Source organism: Adiantum capillus-veneris, chromosome 20, assembly GCF_014529385.1.
Source record: "Adiantum capillus-veneris isolate H3 chromosome 20, ASM1452938v2, whole genome shotgun sequence".
NCBI lineage: Eukaryota > Viridiplantae > Streptophyta > Polypodiopsida > Polypodiales > Pteridaceae > Adiantum > Adiantum capillus-veneris.
Window position 1 is genome coordinate 68,779,573 of NC_140950.1, and position 18,597 is coordinate 68,798,169.

The window sequence follows — 18,597 nt, forward strand, 5'->3', positions numbered from 1 at the left end:
ACATCACATCCAATCTATCAGACATCCGCCATCAGCTCATTTCCACACACCACCCACTCTGGTCACCCCCCCCCCCCCCCCCCCCCGGGACTATGCCACAGAACCACTGGTATGATGATGATGCAGGGCTCTCTATCGTCGACTACGAGCTCAAAGAGTACTTGGAGAGATCACGGAGAGAGAGGCCAGGAGACAGATGAAGACCCTCACACGCAGGAAGCGGCGAGCCTTTGAGGAGGCACAGGAGCTTGAGCTATACCGCCTATTCATGAGCATGGATAGTGCTGCAGCATGGCGTACTCTACGAGAGCCACGACCGACCACTCCTACTGGAGATCCACAGACATGGCATGACTATGCTGAGAGATTGTATGAGGTACCTGGGCAGCCTCCCATCCCACCGCCACCCGAGCCTCGCCCTACTAGCTCCACTTTCTTCACAGCAGGGATGATACAGAGGGCCATAGACCGACTACAACATGGCCGCTCGGCCGACCATATAGGATTGCAGAGTGAGCATCTGATATACACAGCTTCCACTATAGCCCCTTTGATTGCACATGTTTTCAACCGGGCTATAGGGGAGGGCTTCCCAGAGGAGTGGACCAGGCACACTATTGTGCCTCTCCACAAATCTGGCGACACCCTGGACCCAGGGAACTACAAGACCATCATGATTGGCCACACCATGGCCAAGCTACACACGGCAGTACTTGAGGCAAAGCTCAGTTCATATGCAGAGATTGAGGGTCTACGAGCACGCGGCTAGGAAGGTTTCCAACGGGCCTTCTCCACTATTGATCACATCTTCATTCTGCGCTGCCTCATTGATGGGGCAAACGTGAGGAAGAAGAGATTATATTGCTGCTTTGTGGATTTCCGCAAAGCTTTTGATACAGTGCCACGAGAGAGGCTCTTCTGACGCCTCCAGAGCTTGGGGATATACCATCATATATGATTTGGGCCATCTATGCACTCTATGAGCAGGTGACTGGGAGGGTACGCTGTTCAAGAGGTTTGTATGAAGCTGTTGCTAGCACCATTGGTGTTAAGTAGGGCTGCCCACTCTCCCCCACTCTATCCGGACTCTACATCGACGAGATTGAGGACTACATTTTACGAGTTGGAGGAGAGGGGTCAGACCTCGCAGGTACACCTGTACACATTTTATTATATGCTGATGACATTGTATTGATTTCAGAGTCACCCGAGGGATTACAGCACCACTTGGCTGCCTTGGATGAGTTCCGTACACACAGGGGTTTGACAGTAAACCTTGGCAATACCAAGGTCATGATCTTCCACACCTCTCCCATTGTCTGAGGCTGTTGCTAGCACCATTGGTGTTAAGCAGGCCTGCCCACTCTCCCCCACTCTATCCGGACTCTACATCGACGAGATTGAGGACTACATTCTACGAGCTGGAGGGGTCAAACCTCGCAGGTACACATTTTATTATATGCTGATGACATTGTATTGATTTTAGAGTCACCCGAGGGATTACAGCACCACTTGGCTGCCTTGGATGAGTTCTGTACACACAGGGGTTTGACAGTAAACCTTGGCAAGACCAAGGTCATGATCTTCCACCCCTCTCCCATGGTGAGAGCTACAGCAGTATTCACAGCCACCGACGGACAGATAGAGGTCGTCACTTCATATGTCTACCTTGGAGTCACATTCACGAGTTTGCCTGGTCTTTTCTCCATGAGACAGGCAGCTACAGACAGACTGACACGGGGGTACGCAGCATTGGCCATGTTAGAGCGGCGATGTCACCAGGCACACTTTCAGGAGCCCCGTACGAAGGGGTGGCTATTTGACACATTAGTCACACCAGCTATGATGTATGCAGCGATAGTTTGGGCCCCAGGCCTCACAGACACCCAGCGGAGTGCGGTCGAGAGGCCCCAGGTACGTATGATCTCGCGATTATTTCGAGGGAAGCCGACACTTCCACATGATATCATCAAAGCAGAGCTAGCAGCACCTCCCATGATAGTAGAGGCACTGTTCCAGACTATCTCCTTCATTCAGAGGATGAGAGAGCTCCCAATAGACAGACTCACATGCAAAGCATTTGAGGCAGCTATACAGATCTCAGAGACGGGGTATGACAGAGCTTGGTACACTCAGGTTAGAGCATGGTTTGACAGACAAGGTCTAGACATGGATAGACTACCACCCTTTCAGTATGACCCGGATTCACCCCACATCCGCCTCTCACGTAGTGAGAGGAACATTGTGCTCAGACAGGATCTATGGCAGCTCTATACCAGTCGGACATGGCTCACACCGACCTGGCATCTAGACGGTCACATTACCGAGATCAGTTCCTAGACATACTAGCAGACGGGTTCATTCAGTGACCATGATACATGGATACTTACATGCCTCACAGCTCGAGAGTAGCTATTGGCCAGCTGAGGGTTTCCTCACATCGACTAGAGATTGAGACCGGCAGAGCATTAGACACCCCCAGAGAGGAGCAGATATGCCCGGTATGCAGAGTAGAGCTAGAGGATGAGGAGCACTTTGTATGCAGATGCAAAGCATATGATGACACCAGAGGCAGATATGAGGGTTTATTCACAGGGCAGCCTACCCTTCGAGAGATCGTGGACTCCAGAGATCAGCGCCACCTGCGGCGCTTCTTACTAGAGATACAGAGCCACAGAGAGGCCTTACTTGAGCCCACGACAGCTCAGATAGGAGGGCGACAGACCCAGCTCACTGACTTCTTCATCTCACGACATCTACCAACCCCCCCACCACCCGACACACACAGAGGGGTGACTCTTCAGCAAGCTGAGACCTCCAGAGCTAGGAGACGGCCCCGCGCTACAGGTTGCCGGGCCCCCAGACTTCATCGACGCCAGATTGCGGAGATTCAGACCCGTGATCGCCGAGCCACTGAGGAGAAACGAGCCCAGATGATGGCCGACCCCACTACAGCCATCCGAGCAGCCTTGGCTCCAGCTCCACCCATGTACCACATCTTACACCCACCCATTAGCACAGGATGGAGCTAGTTTAGTAAGTCACCCAGATGCATATCATGCGTGTACTACCCTCTTGCATATAGGCTACCATAGTGATAGCGCTCCACACACTCACACTCTCATCATGGAGATTTGTATCAGCTTTACCAGTCAGTCAGTCAATCAGTTTTTTCAGCACTTTTGTCTTTCCGATTGACGGAAGACACACCCATGTACATTGATTTGTCTCATAGGCCGATTTTGGCCTTCTAATAGACGTAAAAAATATTTCTCTCTCTCTCTCTCTCTCTCTCTCTCTCTCTCTCTCTCTCTCTCTCTCTCTCTCTCTCTCTCTCTCTCTCTCTCTCTCTCTCTCTCTCTGGGTGTAGATTAGGCTACCAAAGTCCTCTGGAATAGTGCACGTAAGCTTGTTTTGGCCAACATCAAAGAATGTTAGGCTGCCTTCACTGGATCCTGGAGGGTTAGGGATGTAGTATGGTGCACTGTCTGCATAGAAACGGTAAGGTTGCATCTTTGCTCTAAAAGTTTGGAATTTTGCTTAGCCTTAAGGGGTGAACTCCTCTCATGGTAAGCATTGAACCCAAGCCATACTCTGTGCATAGAACTCCGTACAGATACTTAAAATACCCGAATTGCAAACCCGTGTTGAGCGTTCCTTTTATCACCTTCCCTGCTTGCTCGGTTAGTTTGCGGGGGATGATGCCCTCTAGCTCATTGCTGCTAAGATCCAACCACACCAGATATCTGTAGTTTCCAAGTGTGGGTGGAATTGTGTCTGATAACGAATTGTTGCCAAGGTGCAGAAAATTGATTCTTGGCATAAGCCCCAGCTCTAGAGGAATGTAACTTGTGAGACGGTTGTTTGAAATAGTTAGCCTCTAGGCTGCTACGGTTTGAGAGGGTGGTCGGGATGGTGCCGGACAAGGGCCCAGATGCAATAATTGATTTTCCAGCATGAGACCACTAAAGGAATGCTGCCTGTGATGTAAATAGGTTGCTTGTGAGGAGAGCGAGCTACTCTAAGCTGCAATTTGCCAAGGTGGGTAGAATTGTGCCGTGCCGTTGAAAAGGTGAGAACATCAACGACAGTTGGCTTGTCGCTGAGCAGATGTTTGGTCTTCTCCCTCAATGAAATGAGATTGGCCCACTCCTTCCTGCAGGTAAGGCAAGATGGGCAGTGGCTTTGCCGTTCACAAAATTATGATATCTAATGTGACAAGGTTAAACCGTCCGAGGGCACGGCACTGCCCCAGACAATTCATTATTTGCAAGCAGCAACTTCTTGAGAGAAGGACCACAAAAGAAGGGCAGGATGCTTTCTGTGGCATGGGATAAAAAGTAAGTTTCTTTTAGTCTAACAACAGAGAAGAGAGCAGCTCCCTTCCGTCCAAATTAACTTGATAAGATATCAATGAAAGAGCTCCCTTCTGTCCAAATTAACATGATAAGACGACATCAATAAAAGAAGTCCAAATCAACATAATAAGACATGAATGAAAGAGCTCCCTTCAGTCCAAAGTAACATAATAAGACATCAGCTCCCTTCAATTTAAGGTGAGGTGGCTTCCTAGCCTAGGGTAGTTCTCTCCCATCCAAGGAGAAAGAGTTCCCTAGTCCAACGTTTAATTTAGTTCAAAGCTCCCTTCAATCCAAAGAAAGTATAATGAAATATTCCTTACCACAAAAAGCTTTTGGTGTCGCATAACCACCTTACCGGCACCATCTAGCTCGTTGCCGCTGAGATCAACCCACGATAGATACCTGGAATTCCTAAGTGTAGGCAGTATTGTGCCCGACAATGAATTGCTGTTGAGATGAAGAAAATTGAATCTTGGCATAAGCCCCGGCTCCGGCGGAATGTGACTTGTGAGACGGTTGTTTGAATTTGAAAGAGTTAGCCACTTTAGGCTGCTGCAGTTTGAGAGGGTGGACGGGATGGTGCCGTTGATAAGGTTGAGGTTGAGCACCAGTGGCCATAATTTCCTTGTTGCGCCACGGATGTCAACGGGGATTTCCTGCTCAATAAAGTTGCCCTACACAACCATCTCTCTCATGTTAGGCATTGTCATGAAGTTGCAACTGACATCTATTGCAGCAAGGCTGTTGCAGCTCTCCAAGGGCACCACCCCAAACAAATCATTGTCTCCTAGTAGCAATCTGCGGAGCGAAGGAACATAGATCTTTCCAGGAATACTTCCTGTGAAGGCATTTGCACCGAGGTCAAGTACCTTTAACCTACTGGAGTTGGGGAGGGATGCAAGAAGAGGCCACGTGAACTTGTTGAAGCTCAATACAAGCTTATGCAGGGCCACCAATTGGGATTATCTTGTTCCTTCTTGTTGCCACGGGAAGGCATACGAGCACCAGGGCAAGCAGGATTCAAGAGAGGTTTCTCCACTCTTTACCAGATTCTGACACTCGGAGCTATTATTGAGGAGGGTGGCCACCATGGCAAGAGGATCTATTGTAGCTTTGTAGATTTCCGCGAAGCTTTCGACACAGTGCCGAGAGCCAGACTTATACGCAGACTACAGGACATGGGTGTGCCTACAGAGCTCATTGTAGCAGGCTACAATATCACTTTCACAGGACACAGTTAGTAAAGTTGGTTTGGTCTGGTTCACACTGGACGGACTCTCTAGGCTGGGCAGCGACAAGTGGCACGGATACGACGGTGGTCTAGTGGACATCGTGGCCAGGTCACCACCATAACTCAATTTGGAGATAGACTTGGATGGCTGGCATTTATGAGCCGTTGGTGGCTATTTATGGTGGGACATGAGTAGTAGCTGTTGGGTCACGATCATCATCTGCTTTATATATGGTCCATCGTCGTCATCTAGAGTAGCGAGTCTATACACACAGCACGTCTACACCATCCCTGCACATCTGAGCCTCCACACCCCATTGTACCCGTGAGTTCTGGGCTGGAGCTGAGTGTGCTACCACGCCAGAGTCTGTACTAGTTGCTTTGAGATAGCCGAGTCCATATGTTTTGGTATGCTGCTGTGTCTCTGTGTTGATTTGCTGTTATCTATTGTATCCTGTGTTTTCATTCTGTTTTGAGTGAGACGTCACGCACATTGCACTGAGGAGCACCACTGTAGAGAGCACGACACACTATCCACGCTACGACTGCTCTCATTTTTGGCACACCCGGTGGGCCCTCAACTGAAATCTCACTCTCTATTGAGTTACAAATCGAGGAGCTAGCTGAGTCTAGCTGAGTTTATGCTGGTTTGGTTCAGTTTCACCCTAGACAGCTTAGTCTAGCTGACCTAGTCTCTCGCCCTGCTGGTCAGGTCCTCTCTCGCCCTGGTCCAACCAGCTCTCATCCCAATCTAGTCCTCCCTCGTCCTTGGTCTAGCCCTTCCTCGTCCCTGGTCCAGCCAGGTGGTCTAGTCACTTTCCCTAGTCTAGTAGAATCTACACCTGTGTTTAGCCAGTTAAAAGTCTTCTTGCCCAAAGCTTGGTTGGGTTTGTGGTCACTGCATGACACATACAAGGGGGTCTAGAGCGTCAAAGCGCACCACAGAGTCCTCTGAAGCACTACAACAGAAGACGTCAACCCTTCATACCTAGTAGAAGTCCACCAACCTCATCACCCATACCTCCACATACGGCATCATCCATTCCTCCATCCAGTTCTACATCTTGCAGGTCACCTTCCCCAGTAAAGCTCTCTCCCATATTGTTACAGCAAGCTATTGAGCAACGGCCTCTTGAGCAAGCCGCTATGGAGGCGTTCACTAGTGTTTTGGCCAAGGTAAACATCAAGTTTCCTACTTTCAAGGGACTCTCCTCACAAGATGCAGACGACCATGCAAGGAGGTTTGTATTTCTTTGTAGAGGTCGTGGTCTTAATAGAGAAGATACTTATTTGGTGCTGTTTCCATCAACATTGGATGGTTTAGCAGACAAGTGGTACAATCAATTTGCAGAGAATCACTTTTCAACTTGGGCAGCTTTAAGACAACATCTTTGTGAAGCTTTCAGACCAGGGGACTTCCAAGAAAGGGTTCTCGATGAGTTCGCCAACCTGGTGCTTCAGCCCAAAGAGACTTTTGCAGAACTCATGACTTGAACAAAGTCTCTGGTCGCCAAGCTTCCTCAACCGCCAGGTGAGTTCATGGTCAAGAAATGGGTAGAGAGAAGGCGCTTCCAAAGACTTCTCAGCAAAAACTGAGAGAGAATCTCCGACCTGATGCCACCGTGGAGGAGCTTGTTGCGGTTGCTACTAGGATAGAGGGGGCAAGGAAGTTGTTTACCGACTCTTCTAAGGTAGAGACTGCCTCTGTACTCTTGGAGAGTCCATCTGGCCCTTTGACTTCTTTATGTAGGGAACTTGAAGCCCTAAAACTACAACGCGCTCTTCAAGAGGAGAAATTAATCTCTCTTAGACACGAGAAGTCCCCCACATCACGAGGCTTTGGATCAAATCAAGAGAGAGCTAGAAGAGCTTCGGTCTCAACAAGAGACTAAGGCTATGGTATGGTGCAGCTCGTGTCGCTCTCCAGGACACCCTCCACAGGACTGTCCCCTTCGGGCTTATTGCCACTTCTGTGAGAAGTTTGGGCATGAGGACAAGAACTGCTACTACCTCAAGGGATTGCGACAAATACAGCAATGTCTTGGTCCTACTCTTCAACAAGGGCCAGCACCTACATCCAACATGGTTTCTCCCTGTGGCCATCCACACCATATGCCACCTTTATTGACAGTCCCTCCTATGCAAGGTATGCAAAGTACTTTTCCGTCTGTAACAGACTTGGACACTCCAAGTCAAGAATCAACCGCGACAGCACCAAATAACCACTTCAAAACAATTCACAGATCACAATAGATTTGCACTGGCCCAGCAGAGTTCCGTGCCTAGAGATATTGGCCCCAAAGACTGGCGTCCCTTTCGGTATTTCTTTTTATATTAATCAGATCAAAGTACAAGAGTGTGGCTACGGTTTCACTCTCAGACTCTGCGTCCAGATGCTCTGAGAAGTGAATCCCTCTCCACATATTTAAAAGTACAAGGGATGCCCAAAAGCAGAGCCCCAAAACCTTTTAAAAATAGAAAGCATCAATTCTCTCTCTCTTAGAGAGTATCTTTTTTTTTTTTAAAAGCAGGTTCTCTCTCTCTCATGGCGTGGAGACCAAAAAGCAACGCCCAAAAGCTGTCAGCGCAATTTCCGGAAATCCGTACGACCCTACCACGTGGCACCCCCGGCAGTTTTTAGGGTTTCTGAATTAGGGTTTCAGCCTGAAATTAGGGTTTGCTGCAAATTAGGGTTTCTGGCAGATTTTAGGGTTTGCAGGAATTTTAGGGTTTCAGCCAGAAATTAGGGTTTTTGTTGTCCGCCACGTCATCACTTTGTGACATACCCCCCTCTTGAAAGCATTGTAATCGACCGCGATTACGCCTGCAAAACCGACAAAAGCCATAAACCATCTTAGCAAACATTGACTGTTAGTACCTACGTACTAGGAACACACATCTAGCACATGTACCAGATCGACAGTCACATCACACGACACCACAGGACATCACCAGACATCACAAGACATCACATGACATTCAACATTCATTCGGATCTTAGACCATGATTTATCGGCAATGTAGCTAGCAATCACATCTTGGTCCAATCGGGACCTCATCGATGTCCGATTGACTAACCCCTATTCCAACTATGTCTGTTCGAGATCAAGTAGACCAAAATGCTGCAGTCATTTCGTCTATCAGTTCCTGCACTCAAAGAAGTGAAGAAACAAATTAGTATCATTATCAGGAATTCCATTTCATAAAGTCATCCAGCACAATACTGTCAGCTATCAGTATCCCTGAAGCTCAAAGAGACATCAGTGACTTTAGTATCAAAATCAAGGCATCTGTTGACAAGGGAGCGGAGTGACTCCCCTCTTGTGCATCCCACTGCACCAGATCTCCGGCCAAGCTGAATTCTGGGTTCCGTTTGGAGTAGACTATGCTAAACCAAAACATCGAGGTAAAGTTTTACAATCCGAGGAGTATCTGCTAGGTCCTCCTCCTTCATCCACTTCGCATCAAGTGCAAGATAATTCTTGAACTTAACCAAGAGCCGCCTTCGGACTTTATCCTTATTCTTCGTATCCTTATGTGCCAAAATCTGTTTCGGAACAAGGATCTCCTCATTTTCTTCCACTTCGGGTTGCTCATCAGGCTCCCCATCATCAAGCATATCACCTTTAAAAGGTTTCAAGAGACTCACATGGAAAGCATTGTGAATCCTCCACGTATCTGGCAGTTTCAATCGGAAGGAGACATCATTTATCTTTCAGTAATCTGGAAAGGGCCATAGTAGCGCATACTAAGCTTTGGAAAAAGCCTCTCCTCTCCCTTTTTCTTTCGTAGGCGTGCCTTCTCAACACGTAAGAGCACCCAATCATATTTCTTCAATTTCATGTCGCGACGTTGGCGATCCGTTGCCTTTTTCTGTCGTTCTTGAGACTCCTGCAAAGTCTCGCAAACCTTGGCAAAACCCGTATCCAAATCTCCCGAATATTCATCCGCTTCAAATATCTAATCTTTCATGCTCAGGAAGGATGGAACCTTCGCAGCACTTTCAACAATCTCACATGGCGTCTTCCCCGTCGAAGAGTGTATCTTGTTATTGTAGGCAAATTCCACCAAAGGTAAGTTCTTTTCCCATTGAGTCTTCTAATCCGAGATACAAGACTTCAATAAATCTAAAACCACTGAATTGGCAATCTCAGATTGCCCGTCAGTCTGCAAGTGGAACCATGACGAGAATTGCAACTGCGTGCCAATGTTCTCCCAAATTGCCTTCCAAAACAAACTCATAAATCTGGGGTCTCTATCGGAGACAATCGTCTCAGACATGCCATGTAATCGGAAAATCATCGTGATCATTCTGTGTTCTCACGAGATAAAAAATGAAATCCATTTCAATATTTTCCTAGGGGTGGGTGGGTATGGTAAAGGCTGTAACAATTCCTGTGCCTTATGCCTGTCAAACTTGACCTTCTGGCATACTGCGCACAAACTCTTCCACATCCTTTGTCTCGGCCAAAAGAAGTATCTCTCTACCCCTTCATGGTGGTAGCAATGCCGCGATGACCCGTAAAAGGTGGACAGTGGCATTCACTCATAACCTTTTCCCGCAACGGCTGTGTAACGCACAACATAGTCTTTCTCATCAAGTAGCCTTCCCGAAGGGAGTATCCAGCCACTGTCTCCCCATCCCGTATCCGTGTGAAAATATCTGCAAAATCTGTATCTGTGGCATACTGATCTACCATATCCTCGAAGCTCCTATGATGTATCGCGGAAATAGCCAGAACCAACGGCTTCCAAGACAAAGCATTTGCCACCACATTCTTCTGTCCCTGCACATGGACAATCTGGAAGTGAAATTGTGACAAGATGTTCGCCCACCGCATCTGCTTTTCCAAAATCTGCTTCTGTGGCAAGAAGTAGCGCAAACTTGATGGTCTGTAAAGACAGTAAAATCCGCTCCAAGTAGGTAGTGCCGCCACTGAGTAAGAGCATGGATAACCACCAAAAGCTCTTTCTCATAAATCTATGCTGTCATCTCTCGCCTAGAGAACAATCGGCTCTCGTAAGCAATGACATGGCCTTCTTGCATTAAGACCGCACCCAGACTACGACCATAAGCATCACAAAATACTTCAAATGACTTCTGCAAGTCCGGCAAAGTCAAATCTGGTCCTGTAGTCAATTTCTCTTTCAATGTCTGAAAGGCAGTCACCTCTGTGGATCCCCACAAGAAACGGACTCCTTTCTGTATCAAGATATGCAAAGGGGAAGCAACCTCTGCAAACTTTCGAATGAACCGTCTGTAGTACGAACACAGTCCCAAGAAGCTTTCAACTTCATGGACATTCTTCAAATCGGGCCAATCACAGATAGTGTCTATCTTGGCCAGATCCATCTGCACTCCTGTTTTGCTGAGACAAAGTGTCCCCAAAAAAATGTATCTCTGAAGCATATGATCTCTGTGGTTTGCTTCATTCTTGGAGAAAACAATGATATCATCAAAGAAAGTGCCAACAAATAGCCTCTACTCTTGAAAAAATCATGTCCATCATCCGGTTAAATGTCGTAGGAGCATTGGTTAAGCCAAAAGGCATCACCAAAAACTCAAACAACCAAAAAGTCGTTCGAAAGGCTGTCTTGTAGACGTCTCCCGGCGCGATTCGGATTTGATGATATCCACTCTTCAAGTCAATCTTACTAAAGCACGAGGATCCCTGTAAGCTGTAGAGTATATCATCGATCCTAGGAATCGGAAATCTGTTCTTGATGGTGATTTTGTTGAGAGATCTATAATCGATGCACATTCTCCAAGATCCGTCTTTCTTCAAAACCAACAACACTCGAGAGCAATACGGTGAAGTACTAGGCTGGACAAGATCCTTTTCCAAGAGGTCTTTCACTTGGTTCATGATCTCTTCATTCTGTGCTCGGCTCACACGGTAGGGTGGCCGGTTCGGTGTACTACCAGGTATCAGATCAATGGTATGATCTTCAGGACGAGCAGGTAATCACTCTTCTAGCAGGCCTTCTGAGAAGCAATCGGCGTGAGAGTGTAGAAAATCTTGGCGTTCTTTATCAAGTTTAGACATATTTGTCCTATCATCATCACTCAACTCTTTCATAAAGATCGAGTAAACAAACAGACTGGATTTCATTAATTTTGAAACAGCCGAAGCCGATACAATAGGGACAGACTCGCCCTTCAATTTAATATCAAGTACAATTGTTCTGCCCTTTTCTGTAGTCAAAGTCGCTTTTCTCGCCCGATAATCGACCGCGGCGTTGTTCTTGTGGTACCAGGGAATCCCTAAGAGAACATCACAACCCTCCAAAGACATTATGAAGAGGTCTTCATGCCCCAAATACCCCTGACAATGCAACCGAAGTTTGCCAATGACAGGTGTAATGGCTACGTCCCTGCCGAGTGCCGCTAGAACTGCCTCTACAAGTGGTCCCATCCGATCGGGAGTAATCTCGAGCCGCGCCGCCAATTCCGGTGAAATGAAGTTGGCCTTGGCTCCTACATCAAAGAAAATCAGGGCCTCTTGATCTTTCACTTTGCCCCAAGCTCGGCAAAGTTCTGTACTCTCATCCATTGTGTCGGGATCAGTACCCACACAATCTGGAACCAGTCCTGTTTTCATCTTGCCTTTTCGTACATGGTCCTCAGCTGCTCTCGAACTCTCAGGGCTTTCGTTGTCCTTGTCATTCTATTCTTTCTGTGCCTTTTTACGGCACTTCGCGGAGATATGTCCAGTTTCCCCGCATCCAAAGCACTTCCCCTCCCAGATGAAGCGAGCTCTCTCCTGAGGAGTAAGCTTGGGTCGTGCATCCTTTTTCTCTGGGTTGCTCTTTCATTTTCTACTTTCATTCCCAGAAGTCTGTCCGGTTCGTTGTGTCGTGACCTCATCTATGAGGTAGGTCAGACTGCCAGAGTGAATTGCAAAGCCCCGCTTCGCATGACTCATCAACTCCTGAATAGAAGCTGACTTCTGTTCCAAGCAGTGGTCTCGGATCTCTGTAGGTAGACCCAAGGTAAACCGCTCAATCTGTTCTCTGAATGAGATCTTCTTGAATGAAGAGGCGGGTAGAAAAGAGCTCCAGAATCTTTCACAGTAAGAATTCACTCTATCGCTCTAGGTCATCCGGAGATGGTTCCAAGCAGCTCGTATATCTCGCTCAAACTCTTGAGTCAACCAAGAAGAAATAAAAAGCCTCTTGAATTTCAGCCATGTAACTGGCACAGTCTTGCTTAATAGGAGCATGGACCACCAAGTGCGAGCATTCCCCTTAAAATAAGAGGCAGCTCTCCGAATCTTGGAGTGCTCTGAATAGCGTACTCCCGCGAAAGCAATGTCAAACTGCTGTATAAAAGACAAAGCCTTCCAAGCGTCGGAGTATCCCGAAAAAGTATCAACCTTAAGTGCTTGGCCACCTTTCTTAAACTCTCGGACTTTCTTGCTTTTATCTTCGAGAAAGTCATACTGGTTGGCTTTGTAAAAATTCTTCTTGTTCGCATAAAAGTTTCCGTTGTCAGAATCTGAACTATCCGGAGACGAGTCCTCTGTAGAAGTGTCACTCACTGGGTGAGACTTAGACTTCCTTGCCTTTTTCTTGCCCTTTCCGAAGCGTTGTTTCTTGCTTCGCTTTTTGCTTTTCCTGTCTTCTTCGCTCGAGTTTGAAGAGCTAGTCAGAAGAAGAAGAAGAAGAATTGGGTAGGTCTTCAAACTTGACGCGCTTCTTCAGTTTCTTTGCCTTGTCGAATGTTGACCGACGACCCAAATATCCCGGGAAGTCAGTGCCTTTCTTTTGCTTTTTGTCGTGCTTTTTGTCCTTCTTTTGCACATCGAAAAGTTGAGCAATCCGTGTGTCAACCACGTTCTCCAGTTCCTTCTCCGTATATTTCTTGGAGGCAGAAGGTTTCTTGAGAGTGGGTTTCGGGAGTGGTGTTGTGGTTCTCTGCCACTCCGTCTATACCTCTTCCAAAGAGGTCTGGTTCATATATTTTGCCATATTCGGGTCCTTGGCAAAATTGAGCATCATCTTTGTTGCATCATCAATCAATTTTCGACCCTCCATCTCTCGCTGTTCCGCTGGAGTAGGCCTAGGCGGGCCATACTCCGTGCCGGAATCTTCGTTGTGATCCCTGCCCGCATCTCCAGATGCAGAGGGAGTCGACTCATCATTGCCTAAAGCCATAGGTGCTGCGGAAAAAAAATTGGGGATCAAATTTCCCGTAGAAGAGAAATCGGCCGTGCTCTGATACCACTGTAACAGACTTGGACACTCCAAGTCAAGAATCAACCGCGACAGCACCAAATAACCACTTCAAAACAATTCCCAGATCACAATAGATTTGCACTGGCCCGACGGAGTTCCGTGCCTAGAGATATTGGCCCCAAAGACTGGCGCCCCTTTCGGTATTTCTTTTTATATTAATCAGATCAAAGTACAAGAGTGTGGCTAGGGTTTCACTCTCAGACTCTGCGTCCAGATGCTCTGAGAAATGAATCCCTCTCCACATATTTAAAAGTACAAGGGATGCCCAAAAGCAGAGCCCCAAAAGCTTTTAAAAATAGAAAGCATCAGTTCTCTCTCTCTCTCTTTTAGAGAGTATCTTTTTTTTTTTTTTAAAGCAGGTTCTCTCAAGGGACTCTCCTTAGAATATGCAGACGACCATGCAAGGAGGTTTGTATCTCTTTGTAGAGTTCGTGGTCTTAATAGAGAAGATGCTTATTTGGTGCTGTTTCCATCAACATTGGATGGTTTAGCAGACAAGTGGTACAGTCAATTTGTAGAGAATCACTTTTTAACTTGGGCAGCTTTAAGACAACATCTTTGTGAAGCTTTCAGACCAGGGAAAGGGTTCTGGATGAGTTCGCCAATCTGATGCTTTAGCCCAAAGAGACTTTTGCAGAACTCATGACCCAAACAAAGTCTCTGGTCGCCAAGCTTTCTCAACCACCACGTGAGTTCATGGTCAAGAAATGGGTAGAGAAGGCGCTTCCAAAGACTTCTCACCAAAAACTGAGAGAGAATCTCCGACCTGATGCCACCTTGGAGGAGTTTGCTGCGGCTGCTACTAGGATAGAGGGGGGCAAGGAAGCTCTTTACCGACTCTTCTCAAGTAGAGACTGCCTCTGTACTCTTAACCCTTGGACTTCTTTACGTAGGGAACTTGAAGCCCTAAAACTACAACGTGCTCTTCAAGAGGAGAAATCAATCTCTCTTAGATAGGAGAAGACCCCACATCACGAGGCTTTGGATCAAATCAAGAGAGAGCTAGAAGAGCTTCGGTCTCAACAAGAGACTAAGGCTATGGTATGGTGCAGCTTGTGTCGCTCTCCAGGACACCCTCCATAGGATTGTCCCCTTCGGGCTTATTGCCACTTCTGCGAAAAGTTTGGGCATGAGGACAAGAACTGCTACTACCTCAAGGGATTGCGACAAATACAGCAACGTCTTGGTCCTACTCTTCAACAAGGGCCAACACCTACATCCAACATGGTTTCTCCCTGTGGCCATCCACACCATATCCACCTTTATTGACAGCCCCTCCTATGCAAGGTATGCAAAGTACTTTTCCGTCTCAGAGCTTTTATCATACCCATGCTCCCTCATCACCTCAAAACTTCTATGCCTCCAACTCCACCTACATGCACCAGGAGAAAGGACCACCTCGTCCTTTGACTCGCCCATTGAATCGCCCCATTTTGTGCTACAGATGCGGGGAATATGGTCATTACCAAAGCAAATGCCCTTTGCTCGCAGGGTCCCCTCCCTGCCGTCATTGCCTTGAAATGAAGGATCACTATAGTAAAGATTGCCCTAAACTTCGTGCATCCACGGCTGCGAATTCAAGTCAAAGCAAAAATGATTTTACCTTTCCCAAGCTCAATTTGATAACAGTTAGCACCACTCCTCAACCACCCCCTTCTGCCCATGTGGTTATCACTCAAGAGAAGTTGCAGTTGGTAGAGGAGCCAGCGGGCGTCCTCACCCAGGCCCAGAGAGCCGCTCTCGGTCTTAGTATTCCAACACGTTCAACTCCCCCACACATTTTCCCAGCAATGGATACTCATGCCTTCAGTTGGCACCAAGCCCTCACTCAATGACAAGCAAGAATTCAAATCTTTGCTCTCCGATATTGATGAAGCGAAGCACTGTCTGATCTACAGCAGATCAAGGTACCAAAAAAGCCACTGGAAGAAAAAGAAAAGCCTACAGCAGAGACAATCTTGAAGAACACTTTTCAACAAGTGTCACTCTATGACATGTTGCGGCTTAATGGGAGTTTTCGAAGTGACACGCTTATGATTATTCAATCACTTTACCCCGGAGCAGGTCCTAGTGGGGGGCACCTCCCAGTGCAACCATCCGAGTCCTAAATGATATCCCATCACGTTGCTGCCCGCACGGATTATAGAAGCCCTCGTCTCACCGTGTCCATCTTGGGGCAGCAATTTTCAGGCGTAATTGTGGATGGTGGATCTGGCATCAATATGATGCCTGAGTTCACTATGATGGTTTTAGGCCTGCAGCCTACTCAAACTGCCCCCTTCATAGTAACATTGGCTGACCAGAGGACAGTATACCTTGTGGGCATAGTGGAAAAGGTGCCTCTGCAGGTACAAGATTTCACTTTTAGTTTGGATTTTGTTGTGATTCGTCTTCCACACGTGGAGGCCGGATTTCCCTTGCTCATCGGTAGACCATGGCTGCGACACACTAAAGCACTTCATGATTGGGGAAACGATACCATGTGGATACATACTCCGGGCTCCCCTAGCCCTCTTGCCCCTATCTAATCCCCACTCGCCCCTAACCACCCAATCTTCCCCCTCGCCCCTACCATACATGGCCCGCAAAGTCCCTCTGCGGTTTCTCCTCACCCTCAGCAGACGAGCAAGCTTAAGATTTTGCCATCACGATGGAGCGTACCCTTATTTCCTGTGTTATTCGAGCTTTATGATCATCCCTCTTTTCGAGAAGAGTGCTGTTGCAGAAAGTGTTGCAAGGTTCATTTTGTTTTGCCAATTGGGATTCTTGGACTATGCAATCATACTGAGTTCCCGCCTATTCAAAGGCTTAAGGCGTTTGCAAGCAGTGCAGTGTTTTTAACTCCAAATTTGGGCCTAGAATCTGCTTCAAGAAAGATGTACAGATGCGATACCTAGTGGTTTTCTTTCACAGTTTTTTAGTATTTCCTCTCACCCAGACGGTGAGCGGTCTTGTAGCGGGCAACCTGTAGCAGGCTACAGTGTCACTTTCACAAGACACACAGTTAGTACAGTTTGTCTGGTCTGGTTCACACTGGACGGACTCTCTAGGCTGGGCAGCGACACGTGGCAGGGATACGACCGTGGTCTAGTGGACATGGTGGCCACATCACCACCACCACTCAGTTTGGAGATAGACTTGGATGGCTGACATTTATGAGCCGTTGGTGTCTCTTTATGGTGGGACATGAGTAGTAGTTGTTGGGTCACGATCATCATCTGCTTTATATATGGTCCAGCATCGTCGTCTAGAGTAGCGAGTCTTTACACACAGCATGTCTACACCATCCCTGCACATCTGAGCCTCGACACCCCATTGTACCCGTGAGTTTTGGGCTGGAGCTGAGTGTGCAGCTACGCCAGAGTCTGTACTGGTTCCTTTGAGATAGCCGAGTCCATATGTTCTGGTCTGCTGCTGTGTCTTTGTGTTGATTTGCTGTTATCTATTGTTTCTTGTGTTTTCATTCTGTTTTGAGTGAGATGTCACACACATTGCACTGAGGAGCACCCACTGTAGAGAGCACGACACACTATCCTCGCTACAGGTGCTCTCATTTTTGGCACGCCCGGTGGGACCTCAACTGAAATCTGTGTTAGAGAAGGATCTTCTGTTTACCCAGGTTCTGCTCTTTTCCACGGGTGGACCCCTTGGCGGCCTTGCGCTCACACAAAGGTTTCTTTTTCCCACCTCACGTTGATTGGCCGGCCGCTAAGTGCACGGTCCGCTCCCAATGAGTGAAAAGAGGCACAAGGGGAGGCTGGACAAGCCCTTCTTTCTTGGGTTTCCTATCACTCTTCAAAAACACGATTAGGAATCGACACGCCCAAGTGAACTTGGGTTTGTGCGACCTCAACAAGCAAAAAAAAAAAATGTGATTCTTTCCTTGAGCAATACAGAACACTGCCAAAGCTCTGATACCAATGTAAGGAGCAGGGAAGTGAGTTGAACTTTGCTCAAGATGAGTGCTCGGAACTGTGCTCAAGGTTCCTTTTATCTTAGGGAAGGGAGAGCCTTCCTTTCTTGAATGAGAAAATGCAAGAGATCACAAACAAAGTGAATAGACACTGTGCGTGAAGGTGCTGAGACTGAGAGATAGAGAGAGAAGAGAATACGACACCAAAGACGTTGTAAAACCCTCCTCCGAAGGCCCCACTCTCGATGGTGAGAGTGGTCTACTATTGATTGCACAATCTGGTACAAGATGCTGATGCAAATCTAATGGGGCTATGTCGAGGCCGAGGGTGTGACGACGAGGACGAGACTATAGCTGAAAACTGAGTGCTGCGAATCTGCAACTGTCGCACCAAGACGGGGCTGATCTGTTGCCATCGCCAAGGTGGTAAATGCATGCAAAACGCTGACTGTTCTGAGGTCTAAATCTGAAAATGATGGACTGTTGTATGGCTGAAAACTGTCCGTTGCAGAACCGTCCATGGCAAGCTCTCGCGGCGAGGATGTGCTACGGAAATGGGCGGTTCGTAGAGGCTAAGGGCTGAATTCAGAAAACGCTGGCAGATTTGCAAGTAATGCAAAAAATGCTAGGGCTGTCCAGGAGTTCTTCGCGATAATACCGATGCGGCAGGGATCTGCATCAAAGGGGCAATCGCTGGCTGATCTTCAGGCTGATCTGCAAGGCGATATGGTTGAACCAAAAACGCTGGCAGCAGATGGTCTAAATCTAAAAACGCTAGCAGCTCTTCAATGCTGAAAAACGTTGAGAAGGCTGCCCCTTTGCTGGCTGAATTACCCTACTAAAATCGCCAAGGT

The 18,597-nt window shown here is 47.5% G+C and overlaps 1 protein-coding gene and 1 pseudogene across 5 annotated transcripts in view; one reads left to right on the top strand and one right to left on the bottom strand.

Moving 5' to 3' along the window:
* The window catches only part of LOC147432678 (amino-terminal region of chorein), a 130,782-nt gene that overhangs the window by 45,016 nt on the left and 67,169 nt on the right, over positions 1–18,597 (bottom strand). The window lies entirely within an intron of this gene.
* On the top strand, positions 920–3,269 carry LOC147432680 (uncharacterized; annotated as a pseudogene).